Source organism: Tetrao urogallus (genome assembly GCF_951394365.1).
Source record: "Tetrao urogallus genome assembly, chromosome: 7".
Lineage (NCBI taxonomy): Eukaryota > Metazoa > Chordata > Aves > Galliformes > Phasianidae > Tetrao > Tetrao urogallus.
Window position 1 is genome coordinate 30466420 of NC_136820.1, and position 14109 is coordinate 30480528.

Here is a 14109-nt window from a genome sequence, read left to right on the forward strand (position 1 = left end):
TTAGAGTTTAAAGAGCAAACTTCTGTCTGACATGGAAAGAATTACTGAAAAAGTTGGTGAAAGTGATTAATTTTATATTCACAATGACAAGTTGGTATTACTTGAGTGTACGCAAGATGTTGTCAAGGATTGCAGTAATTCATCATTTGCTCTGTCATTATATTCACTGTAAGAAATGTGTACTTTAACAACTAGACTTCCCATGCTATGCAGGCAGTGCTGTCTGGTGTGTGCATGGTTTCACGATCCAGCCTGCAGCAAACCCAAGGTGGGCCCACGTTGGGACACACTACGTGGCTGGGACACTTCTGGTTCACACTGTCTGGTAGTGTGCCTGATAGTCCAGGCACCAGAGATAAAGATTTAGGGCAGAGCAGAGCCATGTGGGTGATCCTTTTGAAAGGGAAGGACTTTCTTAATGAAATCATGTGTTTTCATCCTGGGACTTGAGCAGGCAGCAGAGGTGTTGGCTGTCCATGTGGCACATGGGAGCTTTGGAGGAATCCATGCTGTGAGCCTGCAGCTTTGCTGTGATCTGTGTGCCATCAGGTTGATAACAGGTACATCAGCTACCATGTACTACTCACATGGTAGCTTGGAGGCTGGCATTGCTACTGAAGGGAACTTCAGCTAAAGTAGCCTGCCTAGGAGCTAGGTGTAGGACATACACCTAAGGCGCTACTCTAAGCTTTCTCTATAAGAAACAGAAAAAAATGATAGCCACTGCCAGATAATGATTAATTCTATCTACTTCAAAAACCTATTTTAGTATGAGATGAAACTCTCTCCAGAAATGCTGTATCTATCAACCACTGCAAGACTCTAAATTACTAACCTGGACTATATCCTTAATTTTCGATTGCTGAACTTGGGGATAATGAGTTCCATATTGTATCCTTTTATATTCAATTCTAAATCTCCCCACGAAACTTGTATGCACTGACCAGCTTGAATACAGGAGGTCAAAGAGGAATTTGTGCCTGGAATTTTGATTTTACATCTTACAAATGCCAGTCTCTCCTACAGCACAACATTCAAAAACCTTTTTTCCCTGCATGCATATGGCTCAGGTAGATTAGTATACTGTGATATACTCAGATTGATTGTTTCAAAAAGCAAGTAGCCTGAGCTAATTCACTTCTCCACCTGTGAGGGTACTCGGTCATAGTAGATAATACTTGATTGTATAAGTTGAAAATGTTCTTGTAATTAAACAGTTAAATAGCTTCCATTAGTTATTTAAATCTACAAAGCCCATTAAAAAGTGGTACTTTTCAGCTTATGCTTCCAACACATTGTTTTGCTAACATTAATTATTCACTGGGCCTTTGGTATAATTAAAATGCATAAATTAGAATGTGGATGCAATAGCATTAATTATGCAGTGATGCCTTCCTTGGAAGTCAAGTGTTGGAGGCAATGCATTTTTATTCTAAACTAATAAAAATGTAAGTTTTGCACTTGCTGGCAACCAGCCAAAGCATAATTTTTTGTTTTTCTTTACCGTTTCTGAACTGTCAATTAAGTGTTTACAGCCTGCTCCATCTTTGCTTCTGTTGAAGGAGAAGCCTAATTGTTTGGGGTGAACACACCACATTACTCTCTGTGAAGCACAACTGAAACTGCTGTTCATGAGCATTCCAAACTGCCAACTTTATCTTTCTCAGCAGAAATTAATACAGTTCCCTTAGCATAAAGATGCTTTAAAATAGCAACAAGGCAGCTCCCAGGTGCATCCTAAGATAATCACAACTACCTCTATTGCCTTATTGCTTAATTATGCTTGTCTACCATGGCAAAAGATATAATTTCCTGCTTGCTTATCGATCAGATGCAGGAAAATTGAATGCTACATCACATACTTTAGAAAGGTCATGAATTTTTCTTTCTGCAAAGACATAAGAACTTCTTGCACTATGGTAAACTGTGTGCAGTCAGTAAATTTTCACATATAGACTCAGTATCATTTATCTTCGACTGTAGAGACTGCTGGCCAATTCTGGCACAACAGATGTGATCACATGGAAGAGACATATCAATACATCTGTAGAAAGCATATGTGATCTCAAAAGGCTTACTACACTAACGTAACCACAGAAAGCTGAAAAGATGCACAAATGTGTTTCAGACTGCAGAGCACTAATGATAGAGGATACGTGTGCCACAGTCTCATAGATTTCATTCAAGATCGTACACTAACTAGTGCTGCCATGTAACCTGGGTAAACATGGGTCTAGTTGTTAGATAACATAAATTAGCAGCTCTGTCTTTGAGACATAGGCAGCTAACAATAAGCACAAGTTGATCTCAGAAATGTTTCAGGCACTGTGTGGATAAGAGCTCCCAAAAACCATAGGTTAACCACTTGCCACATTCCTGGGTGCAGATAGGATACCGTATAATGATAAATGAGTGCAGAATACACCTGGAAGCATTTTTTTTTCCCTAGAAATATGTAAAATGGCTTCATATTATAGATTATAATTACATTCACATCAATTTAGTCCATAGAGGCACATAACTGTAATAAATGTTTATATATTGGATTCATTTAACAAGAATACCTCTCTCACACATTAGCCTGGAAGTGCTTTTACTTAGCAGTTACTTTTGCAGCATGCTTCCCATTGTGAAAATGCAATTAATGATATCTGACATTTCATTTTCTAATATAGGGAAAATCAATGAAAAATCCCATGTAACTGAGTTTTCTAGAATGTTGCCACTGACAACTAGTCAATTAGAAATCATTTATTAAATGCAGAGTCTGTAAAAGATATTTAATAGACTGTGTGACCATTATAGTATGCTGATCTAGACAAAGCGATACTACTCTGCTTGCTTCACAAATTGATAGTAAATATATCTGCTATGTTCAAATAGACTAAGGTGAAATGTAGGTCATGTTACAGTAAAACTTTCAGAGGTAGTTTTGTATAAATCCATGGATTTCTACATATGCTGTGGAGTAAATCCACAGTGCTTATAAATGTAAGATGAGGAACAAATGTGTTACCATTAACCCATTTTTGGTCACCTCTGTCTACACCAGAATGGAAGCATCTAGTTAGCTAGAACATCTGAGTGTTACATGAATACAGATCTCAACTAGTGACAGACAACTCCTTTGGATACAAAAGCTATCAGAGTTGAGGAGTTTTATATCTCACATGTAATTCTGTGACTCAGATAAGATAATGAGTGTTAGCATTAAATACTGCTACCATTACTGAGGTGCCTCTTTTCTTAGGGTTTGTCAGCATAGAGGCTAAAGGACATGTCGGACCTATGTAAGCATGTGAATGAGGTACAGGATTTTATTCTACATCAGAGCATTTTAAGAGCATTTTCATTAGCAACTTAGATGATGAAATGAACTATGTTTATATATGAAATCTACTAATGATATTAATTAATAATGATGGATTAGAAATGCTTTAGAGAGCAGGACTGAGATTAAAAATGGCTGTAATGTTCATGAGATATGGGCTAAAATCAGCAAGATAACATTCAATAAGATGGTGCAAAATGCTGCACACTGGAGAGGGAAATCACATCCACCAATACTAGACTGAATAACTTGAGTAAATGCAAATTCAAGGACAGAGGTCTAGGAGGTTAGAGTAGAAAAGAAATGAAATGAAAGTCAACAGTGAAAGTCAAGGCAAACCGCATTCTGACATGTTAATAGTAGTGTTATATGTAAGATGCTGAGGGTAATCATTCTACTTGATTCAGTATTGGTGAAATGTCAGCTGTAAAATACTATTGGGTACATCTACGCCAGCAAATAACTTCCATCCTGGAACATGGTCCTCCATCATCCCCACTCTGTATGATAGTTCACTCTGAGGCTTTCATTCCAAAGTGAAATAGCTAGTTCCTTTGGAAACAAAGCTGAGTGCAGTCCTGGAATAACAGTCAGTTCAAAGAATACACTCTACAGGAAGCAAGAATGAGACTTCACTGGGTTCTCTCTGCCCTACATAGTTGTCTTAACAATCATCAACACACACATTCTCAGTCATCCCTATGTTGCAGCCTTCCCCAAGATACGCAACATTTGCATTTGCATGCCACTAAAATTCGTGCAGCATCATGACACACACAGAAAACACTCAAACATTATTTCTTCAGATTTTTTCAGACATACTGAAATAAAAACAAATATAACATATATAAGGGCACTATTTAGACCTGAGGAGACTTAAGACAGGTATGGACATACCCATTTTTCCTTGGGATGCTGTTGCTGGGCCTGAGAGATCAGGCCTTACTGCTGGAGCAAACATAACTAGACGTGTAGACTTTGAGACAGTATTGGCGCTCACAATTTGAGAAAGATCCAGATATATGCAAGAAAACCTTGAGCAGGGCAATAAGAATAAGATATTTAAGAACTAGTGAGTTACCTGCTTAAATTAGGGAAACTGCATTTCAAATTGTAATTTATTATTTCATTCTAAAGTTCATGTGAGCATTTGTAAATAATTTTGGGGAGTGAATTTGTAAAACTGCTTGGGCTTGAACTGCACGTCTCTGAATGTTGAGGACTTGTACATAGATGAGTATGGATGAACAGCTACTGTTGAAATTTTGTTTTGAGTGCTCATTTATCACTCCTTACTCATCCATCACCTCTTGAGATAAATGCATAGTATTTATATGCCGTTATATATACATATTTTTCTGCAGCTAAGCAACATGTCTGTAAAACTCAGTGCATAACTGATAGAAAAAAAGGAACTAATCAAAGTATATGTGTGCAATGGGAAACTTGAAGGTCATACAAATGTCTCAAAATTAGGATGCAAAACTGAATATCATTATGGTTCAGCTTTTTCCTGAATGTCCTTTTTCTAGCTGGACACAACTCTGTTCTACTAACTAAAAAAATTGTTAGGGAAGTTTTGCTGTGGAGATAGAATGAAAAGCAAATAACCTTCTTCAGCTGTGACAGATAATCACTCATGGGAGGTGTGAAAGGTCTTCTAAGTACTTGAAGTATGGATAGTGTGCCAAAATCATGTATGTTTGCTGGTTGCTAACATTTAGAGCTCCCCTCTAGGTAGAATTCACCTAGGGAATTCTACCCACCCCTGTCTGGAATTGATTTCATTTACTCTGCACAAGTTCTGCCATCCTCCACCTAGAATGTTCTATGTATAGTTTCTGTCAACGCAAGATCTACACTGAGGAGTTTCAGAATTATCCATTGCAAAGAAATATATTTTTCTTCAAATGCAGTAATACTGTCATTCTCAGTTGACGTATAGAGGGCATCTACTAACTTCTGCAAACAAAGATTTTCATATTTTTTCCACACTCCATATATTCCTGCAGCATTTTCAATTATATTCCCTTCCATTTGCCACTGGAATACTGAGACATGGAAAGTGCAATGCTTTTAGCAGGTCTGATATTCCTTTCAGAGTATAAAGCTGCTAGAAATAATGGACCAGATCCATCTAAAACTTGTAACTTTAAGGAGCCACAAACATATTCCTAGCTCATTTAATATGAAAATAAGGAATGTTGATTGGAATCAGCCTTATAAAAAATATGAATTTGAAGAAAAGCGTCAGCAGGCCATTCAGATCTTCAATGTTAATCTGCTTTCCACGTAATTGCATTTAACTTATATTTTTAAAAGTCTTTTTTATCTTCTATGAAATAATTAAATTTCCAAATACTAATTCTGCTGTGAAGAAAATGTAATTTCTGTAGTGATTCTGAAACTAGAGCAACAGTCCCAAGAAGATAAAAGGATGTGACTCACAGGAATGCAAGAACACAATGTTTGTTATAACTGTCAGAGCTAAATCATAGAATCATAGAATTGCTCAGCTTGGAAAAGACCTTAAAGATCATCAGGCCCAACCACGACCTAACCATGTTGGTACATGATAGTGGAGGCTGAAACAATTTCTGGGTTAACAGTAGAAAGGAATGTGGTTTTATTACTGCTAGGACTATACGCTAGACATTCCAAAGCAAGTACTAAAAGACTCAAAAGACAGAAAATCTGAAGGGGTCTTAGAACATTTCCAGCTGATCTGTATATGGCCTTTGCTAACTAGTGTCAATCAGGACTCCCCACTAAGGCTTCACTGAAGTTTTATTTCAATCTGACTAACGTAAAACATAGATAGAACAGAAACATATCTTCTAACTTGGTCAGAAGAATTGTTCCTGTTATGCAGAATAAATGCACCACTTGGTTTTTCTTCATAGTCCTGTGTATGGGAACTGCTGAATCACAGCCTGTACCTCTGATTGATCACCTGAGGCGAGCACTGAGTCAGCCATGGAGCACAGGTGAAGGCAATTCACTGTGCTGCTGGAAGGGGTGGAGCCTGGCTGCACCTCTCCTAGACCTATTTAAGAGCTGGCTACCAGTGGGGAAGGAGTTCTTCTGGAGATCCCTCCTCTGGAGCTTTGCAGTGAGCCCAGGATGTGGGTAAGCTTTCTATTTATTCTCTTTAATCTACTCTGCCAAACTCTCTTATTTATTTCATAATTATAGCATCTTTATTTTCACTGACTGTACATCCTGTTTCCCTGCACAAATGTGAGTCCTTCAATGAATCTGATTTTGACATTATTGTCTGCCTTCCATTTAAAGTCAATGCCTTCAATTTGTTTGCTACTTCATGCTACTTCTTCTCTTTTCCTTTGCTGTGATTATTTCTTTTACCTCTTTTATGATGAGTAAGGTTATATCAATTAATCTGAAGAGTGAGTCCTACATTTGTCTCTTACCATTCTCATTTTTTCAACTGCAGTTTTTGGAGTACAATGTGTGTTCCGGCACTGTATTTAATAGATTATACAATTTTTTTTTTTTTTTTTTTTTTTTGCTTGGCACCTCTTTTCAGATGAAATCTACTTGATGTGAGTTAAGTTCCTTGTATGTTCTGACCTTTCTCTATAGAACATGACAGAATTTAACTTATGTTCAGTGTTTTCATATTCAAACTAGTTCAAAGCTCTTTACAATAATGATATTGATCATGAAATGACTGTGTAGGAAAATAGAGAAAAACTTGTTGTGGGCACAGGTATAGTTATCACACAATTCATCCTTGCCTGTTGGAACCTTTTCTTAGTGAGTGCTCTTTTCATGCAATACTGACTAATCATGTCAGATAGCTTTTTATAGTCTTTAATAACAATAACATTAAATGTTTATATCCTCTTATTTAATAGTGATTGACTCTTCCTTTTCAGATAATGTAATGTTAAAACCAACCAATGTGGAGTAATTCAATGAGTTTCTATTGTTTGTAGCAACAGAGAATAAATGCTAAATTATGACAAAATATTAATAAACATTTATGAAATCTAAATAGGTAACTTTTTTTGCTGTGTGTAGTTGAAATCTACTTCAGAAAAATGTCTTACTAAGTAAGCATTAATCATCCATTAATTTAATTATATCTATGCAGTCAATCTTCTCTTAAAATTTCCCGTAGATCGGTAGCTCATCATTGCATCATGTAGCATGTGATGAAATGCTTTTTTTTCTGCAGAAACCAGAATATTTATGTACATTAGCTATTCAAGTTTTTTTTTTTGCATATTTTTTTCAGCAGAAACTTAACACATTGGTTTCTTTCAAAGTGCTCAGTGATCTTAAGTGGAAAAAGGATGGTTACTCACACACACATAACACTCTTCCATTGATCTTGATTTCAAAGTTCAGTGTACATTTTTATCAACTTTGAATTTTTATACATGTCACAGTTCTGCTCATCCAAGCTAGCGAAAAAAATGTCTCTCATTCCTCTACCAAATGAAATTATAATGTTTGTATTTTGTCTGTAAAAGAAGATACAAGAGGGATAGAAGGTGGAAGGAAGAAAGAATAGAAGAAAGGATAGAGAATTAATACTTTTTCTTTCTATCTCTCTTTTAGAAAAAATGCCGATGATCTGAAACCCGCCTTGCAGCGTATCAGGCAATTAAAAGCCATTTAATTTCTGAACAAAAATGGGTACTCGAATTACAGATTTATGGCACTATTATGGGAATTTCCAAAGTAAAACTCTAGCATCACATGCTTAAGAGCCATCAGACAGGAATAATTGCCCAGAAGTATCTCTGCTGTGCCTTAAGGGAAGACAGTTGCTTTCCAAAATTACTTTTGTGTGATGAATGCAAGACTCAGGAGCATGTCCACAAGCAAAAGACAGTAGTTACTAACAGATCAAATAAATGAATTGGAAGACATGATTGCTGACTGTAGAAAACAACTGTTGACTGAAAGCACTAATTCAGACTTTATCCAACACCTCCAGACTTGAAGTTGTATTCACTTTAAATCAACAAAATCTAAATACTCTGTGCATTGTCTGTATTCTTGTATCATATTATCTGTTGTAGTCTTCCTCTAGGAATGAGGTGAAGTGCTGGATTTTCTTTCTCAGCATGAAGTCGTCTCCTCAGCAGGAGAGACTGAATACTCTACTGAAACAGGCAGGGACACATAAGAAGCAGTGCCTCAGTAGCAGCAAACCACCTTACAGTTTTACTCCTGGTTTCTGCAGCTGGGGTACCTCAGCTCCAGTATCCTTTTAGTCCATCATATGCTACTTGACTTACATCCTGCATGATGATGTGGCTTTGTTTGTCTACCTCTTAATTTTTTCCTGGCCCCCACCTTCCAATAAGTTACTACCCATAGAGGTGTCAGAGATCTAGTTCTGTCTACTCATTTCTGTGTTTATTGGGCAGTATAATCAGTAGTGATGTTCATGTATTAGCTGAGTCTGCGATGTTTGTAAATTTGCAAAAGCATGCTCATGATTTACTGAGGCACCTCTCAGGCAATTTTCTCATGCTTTTACCCATAAAAGGAGCATGAAGGCCTGCTTAGAAAATGTTTTCCTTGAGTGCTCCACCTAGTATCTGGCTTTGGATTTTGGAGTCCCCAGGGACTGTGTCACAACAAACCCAAAGTGCAGCCACCTCCATCTCCAGCCCAGGACTTTGCTTGGACTACTGTGGCTGGAGCCAATGAAAGTTTCCTTTTTAGTTTAAAAGGGAGTAAGGAAGTCCCCAGCTCTAGCAAGTATAAGAAAACAAAGCAATCAAAAGAAAAGATGAAATGTAAATCTAGGGAAATTTCCATAGGTTATTAAAAGGGTGTCTGAAGATAATCTGAAGAATACTGGGGGGGGGGGGGGGATGAAAAGCAAGATACGGAAAAGGAAAATTTTAAATAAACTAGATTTTTTTAAAAAATATTTTTGAGTATTAAACTAATTTGGTACCAAATTGATAGCAAATGCCTGCTCTGCTCTTGAATTCACCATACATGATTGTTGGTATTAGGAGTGGCATAGTAAAATACAACATGCTGTTTAAAAAAAATGTCAGCATCTGGAGCATGAAAGATCTTAAATATTGTGTTGAACAAATAAAAGATGATCTATGTTCATCTGCCCTCAGATGAATAAACTGTATACCATAGAGCTAATTCTGTCACAAGTGCTTGGATGGGAATACATTATCCAGACATAATGAGCACTTCTATTGCTGCTGTGGAGACCTGAGGCTTTCTGAGACAACAACTCAAGTGTCTGATTACAGTTTGATGCTGTTTCATGAGGCCTCCTGGGGTGTCAATTAATCTTGCGAACTCATTGAACACAGTGCAATGTTAGAGGTTCTTGATTTCAGGAAAATGAGCGGGGCTGTCTCTTAACTTGAAAGGATATTTCTGGCTTCTCCATCACCTACTGCAAATGGAAGTGTTGAGTTCTCTACTCCTAGGGTACAACCGTCAAATTTCTTGCTTTACTATTTCACATTTCTTTTTTTTTTTTCTTAAGACTTAGCAGAATTACTTTGTAACTTTGAGTTTAGATCATCTGCTAGTACATAAAATCTTCAGTAACCACCTGTGTTATAAATCAGTGCACAATCTTATTAGATAACAGATTTGACAGTGTTTCTGTAGTGAATATAAATAATGGTGCATCATCCCTCTAACTCTTGATCTAATTAAAGGAGATGACTCAATGAATTAACAATGAGTGGGTGACACTTCCTCACAATATTTAAACTCAACAGACTAAATGACCTGTCCTTGATTAAAATATAAGGAAAAAAATACTGGATGATTTTTGGCAACATAACAGAATACATGTGAGCAGAATCAAACAAACAGTGATTTCTATCAGCAATGTAGCCCTAGACTTCCCTGAATGGCTGCAGCATGAGAAAGGCCGGTGTTTTGTGTGAAGTGTATCATCTACCTGTAATCATCTAATTCACAGAACCATTAAATATTTCAGTTGGTACTTATAGTGTATATGAGAAGTTCAATGAATAGTTACAGATTTTCAAGACAAATATTTTAATAAGCACAGGGAAAGTATTTTTAATATTTATTACTTCCCTTTTGCACAAATTCAGTACTGCCTCAGCCTTTAAAAGTAATTACTTTGTAGGCATCACATTGGCACTTCTTTCCTTGCATTTTGTTTTAAAGCAATTTCACTGCATTTCCATCAGTGATAATTTTGGTCTACTACACTTTTACCTCTGGGCACTTTTCCCTTACTCTCTGAAGAAAACACAAGAAAATTGTCAATTACAATATTTGATGTGTTAATGTGGAGTTGGATTCCTCTGTGCAGCTCGTGTGCCTATCAGCCATTGAGATGATGAGATATCAGGATGTGCACTCTTGCTGTGCAAGTGCTCTCACCTATCTCTCACTCTTGTGGAAAGTAAGGAAGGTACACAGGAGAAATGTTCAGGGAATCATGTTTTCCTCAGTTCTCATTTTTCTCTGTTTAGATGATCTTTTTAATACAAGTAATATGGTGTATGAAATTATTACAGCAGAAGTCCCAACTTGATTCAGAAAGGTTATGTTGAGACCATTCTGGAAGCAAATCTAGAGCAGTTTGAAAACAATTAGGTCTTCATTTGTATCAGGACAAGGAAGAGCTAGTGAGAGTCAAACTTTTTGTTAGTATAATTGCTGTCCTGCAAATGTACTTGTTCCCCTGTTGAAACAACACCTCTCTTTAAATACTGGATGTTCAGCCATGTGTAGTGATCTGCATACAGTAAATTCCAACCAACGGTTCAGTGGAAGACATTTTATGTATTCAAAATAGCCACACTCTTCCATTAGAATGATTGTGACAAGTTTAACTAGAACTAAAGTATAAAGAGGAGAATAAAAAAACTGTCAATTTTAATATGATCATCTTTGTTGTCTTCTCTAAATCAATTTGTCACATGGATGGATAAGCTTATTTAATAAGGACATTCTGAAGCCTGACTGACTCTTGAACTGGATGCAGGACTAGTACTTTGGCTTTCCCATACTTTGCAACACTGAAATTGTATGCATCCCACTGTATATTGTAACCTGTAGAGCAGTATAGAATAACAAGGTTGGAAAGGACCTGCAAGATCATCTATTTCAACCATCCTCCCATCACCATTGCTACCACAAGCCACTAAACCATATCTTGTAGCTCATCATCCAGGCACCTCTTGAACACTGCCAGGGATGGCGACTCCACTACCTCCCTGGGCAGCCATTCCACTGCATGGCCACTCTCTGAGATAAAATGTTTATCCTTATATCTAACATAAATCTCCCCTGGAGCAACTTGTGGCCATTTCCTTGGGTCCTATTTGTTGCCTGGGAGAAGAGGCCAAACCCCTCCTCATCACAACCTCCCTTCAGGAATTTTTAGAGTGCAGTGAGGTCTCCTCTGAGCCTCCTCCAGACCCCTTACCAGTTTTGTTGCCCTTCTCTGGACATGTTCCATGGCATTGATGTCTTTTTTGCAGTGAGGGGCCCAAAACTGAACGCAGTACTTGTGGTGCAGCCTCATCAGGGCTGAGTACAAGCAGATGATCACTTCCCTTCTTCTGCTATTTCTAATGCAGGCCAGAATAGCATTGGCCACTATAGCTCGTTATTAGAAACCTGGCATAAATCCAGCCTGTTGAATGAGACGCTATTAGAAAACACTGATCAAAAGAAAAACCTGCAGCTTTACACTTCCTTCCTTCAGGGATTTGCATGTCTCCCAATAGCTAAGCAATTTCTCACAAAGTTATTACCCCTCCTTTATGTCCTGCCTGCACAAGGTGAACTTTCTGATCTGGTTGGCAGCATTGCACTGCATTTATTTACATCCCTTTTCTAATCTCTAGGAAGACACAGGAGCTCAGTACAAAAGTAAATGTTTTTATTGCTATAGAAAAAGTGGCAGCAAGCAGCAAGATGGCATGAATAAGATCTTCCTGCAGGTTTGTTGTTGTACCAGAAGTAGCACCCCACGTTTCAACCTTAGCCCGGTGAACTGCATGACTATGTCTTTAATGATTTTTGTGCGGGAAGATATCCAGAAAGCACAGACAGAAATGACAAAGAAAATGCAAATTGTTGGAAAATGAAGAGATGACAAGCTATAAGAGAAAACGAGGAAGGAGAAAATGCATACGGGATGAATGGAAGACAAATGAAGAAAAGCTTTATATTAATTACCATGGAGAAAAAAACACAATATATTCATACACATGCTTCAATTTTTCTGTCTTTTTATTGAACTTACTTAAGTATATATAGTTTTTGTAGTATAGTGTATATAGAATAATTATTAAGTCGTAGTATAAATATATAGCATAATATGACTATTATATAAATCATGTTTTATGGTTACATTATTAGTATCTCAGATAATATAAGGATATACTGCAACATATAATGTAAAATCATACTAACATTATTAATATAATATTATTAATGTTGTAAATATGCATGTATGTCTCCAAAATTAATGCCTCCTATTCATTTCCATGGAAACTGTAACAGATACAAAGAGCACAATAATACTATTTGATAGTGCAAATTCACAGCTACAAAACACTGCTTTTTGATGCAGCCAACACCTTTGGATATGCATTTTCACCAGTGAACAAGAGCCTATATGCCGCACTTACAACAGTCTGTGTATCAGCAGAGGTGCTGTTGCTGTTGTCACTGCTGAAATGCACCACTTGATGCCTTGCTGAGCTCACATCCACTGTCGGCCTCCAGAAACGTTCAGCAAGCATCAATGGATGTCAATAGGTGCAATTTTTTTCTGCAAGGAGGAATTCAGTGACATCACTTTGCTCCATACACATTTCCATGTAAAATGCCACTCTGTCAGACTGCTTCTCTGCTGCCATCTGTCATATGGCAACAAAATATGATGGAATATTGGTGAGAAGGTTCAACCACTACTGTCATACTACCAACATCCACCTCTGATGTCATGTGCCAATATTAAAAATAGAATACATTACTTTTGGAGCAGCCCTCATATATAAACCATAATATATCACAGAAACATTGTGTGAAACTGATAAGAATACAAGTCACAATATTCCATTATACACTGCAGTCTGTGATGAGAATTTCAGTTAATTTCTACCTTAGCAGTCATCATATAGCATTGTTTATTGAGGCCATATGTGCTATAAACTGAAACCCGAGCTCAGGTACGTAGGTGTGACTTTGCAAAATCTAGAAGGTGGCATTGCTAAGTCTAAATAATGTTGCAACATTATACGTTGCTTTAATGAGAAATACAATTATTACCACCTCTGCTGTCAACTTGGTTCCACTAATGAGTTCAATTTCCATGAATAAACCTATGGTTCTTTCACTTCATGCATAGTATTAATATCCTGGAATTTACAGCAAAGTGCAGATTTTATGGGAATGAGTAATTTAGATTAGTTTGAATGAAAAAAAAATTCTTGTAAATATTTTTCTTTTTATGATTAGAGCTGCAAAACACCTTTTTTGCAGTTCTCTTTATTTTTTATTTAAAACGTTATAAAAGAGGAATCTACTTACAATAATGAGAGTTTATGGCAAGTTATGTATTATAATAATACCCACATTTATCCCTCGTTTCTCTTTTTCAAATTCTAACTCAGTCTAACAATGAATATCACAATTTGTGGTGCTACTCAAGATAAACCAGGCAAAGTTCAATGAACTGAAGTAATTTCAATAGTAGTTACTTTTTTTAAAAAAAATATCTATTCATAAAACTCATAGTTAAATCCCGGCAATCC

At 36.9% G+C, this 14109-nt stretch overlaps 1 protein-coding gene across 1 annotated transcript in view; it reads right to left on the reverse strand.

The window, feature by feature from the left end:
- ZNF804B (zinc finger protein 804B) overlaps positions 1-14109 on the reverse strand; it is a gene marked incomplete at its 3' end in the record, with an annotated part of 214046 nt that overhangs the window by 26665 nt on the left and 173272 nt on the right. The gene's annotated exons all lie outside the window — the stretch shown is intronic.